The sequence below is a fragment of the Empidonax traillii genome, unplaced genomic scaffold (genome assembly GCF_003031625.1).
Source record: "Empidonax traillii isolate 1590-97213 ecotype Southwest subspecies unplaced genomic scaffold, ASM303162v1 scaffold604:size387904, whole genome shotgun sequence".
In the NCBI taxonomy this organism is placed as follows: domain Eukaryota; kingdom Metazoa; phylum Chordata; class Aves; order Passeriformes; family Tyrannidae; genus Empidonax; species Empidonax traillii.
In genome coordinates, this window is record NW_020955797.1 from 381630 (window position 1) to 383312 (window position 1683).

General features: G+C 34.5%; 1 protein-coding gene across 6 annotated transcripts in view; it reads left to right on the plus strand.

Annotated features, from left to right (window-relative positions):
* STS (steroid sulfatase) overlaps positions 1-1683 on the plus strand; it is a 77419-nt gene that overhangs the window by 72262 nt on the left and 3474 nt on the right. The gene's annotated exons all lie outside the window — the stretch shown is intronic.

Consider the following 1683-nt stretch of genomic DNA (forward strand, 5'->3'; position numbering starts at 1 on the left):
TTCCCAGAGTTAGATAATAGCAGTCAATTTAAACCAGAGAGAGAGAGAAAAAAGAGATATATTCTTTTAGCTAAGATTTGAAATGAGGATATAATGGAAATTTGACATCATGTTGTGGATGACTGCATGGAGGTATGTATTTTGCCTGCTCCTGCAGATTTTTCAGGAGAGGTAAACATAGGCTATTGTACAATATAACACTGAAAGCTGCAACCACTCAGAAAGCATAGATAGCTAAGCATGGATGCAGCTCAGTGTGTTTTATGCTTTAAAAAAACCTTTTATTAGAATTTAGAACAAAAATAATATATACCTAGGCTGCCTAGAGTTTGCAAGGCATATAGACTACTAGGTTGCTGTCTTTTCTCCATTTCAGTATTGACAAATCCAAAAAAAAACTAGTGAGTCAGGTCCTTAATATTAAGAGATTCTTTAAAAATAATGATGTTATGTGATTTTTTTTTATTGCCCTTCTCATATTTTAGCTATTTGAATGTTTGCTTCATGTTTCAAGCATCAGAAATTTTTTTTTTTTGGAAAAAAGAATGAAGAAAAGAATGCTTGAACAAAATTTAACAGCTAGATTTTTAAAAATTATGTATGTCAAGCAATTTGTAATCATATAATGGCATTAAGCAACTATAGTAAAGTCATTGAACACTATTGTAATAAAAATGAATACCGTGTAAGCATAGATAATAGAAGACAGTCTTCCTCAATGACCTGTTATTCCTGCCTTGGTTCCCTGCTATTCCCAATCTCCAGAGCTATAAAAAAATTATGCTTCAATTAGCCTTTTGAAAGGAAAACAGCAGTCACTTCTTCATAGACATAAGTGAAGATATAACCCTACTGTGGAGTCCATTTTGCTTTTTGTACCTTACCGCGGGAAGTCGGAGTTTGCAGAGTTCCTTTGTGCTTGGGTAATGTGCAACTTTTCTGACCTTTTCTGTAGTGATTCAATAAAATTGCACTGTGAACCTAAGAGCTGTGAAAGTGACACAATATCAAGGTTTTAAGAATTGCAATGTGTGGGGATCAGGTTCACCACTTATCTTGAAATTTTTCTGTCTTCAGATTACACAGCAGACAACAGTATAATGAGAATTTACTTAAACCATCTAATCTAGCTAGCACTGTTACTAGGTTCTGTATACAGAAATAAAAGGAACCTTACACTTAAAGCTACCTACTGTATAGGTCAACTGTTGGAGTTTTCTATCTGTTGATACTGCTCAGCCAAAAAGCTGCTGTGATGTGTACACAGAACTGGGACCTGGTTCATGAACTAAATTAACTCCCTGGCATAGCTGTTCACAGAAAGTATGTTAATTTGAAGATATCTGTAATTTTATGTCCTTGTGCTTTTCTAGAATTCTTATTTGGATTTAACTACTCCCACTCAACAGGATTTTCTATGCACCATAGCTCAGTCTTCATCTTTTCCTGCTAAGTAACACCTAATACCACCAAACTTTGAAAAACCTAATGATTGTTGTACAGGGAAAGAGTAATCTTTTCTACAGAAGATGTACACAATCTATTGACATATACATATACATATAGCAAGGCCTGAGGTTGGCACTAAAGGTATAGACATCTATGAGGGGTTTTGGAGGTTTAAGAGGCTGAGGAAACAGAACTCTTGAAGTACTTTGCTGTAATTTTTTCTTCTTTTTTTTT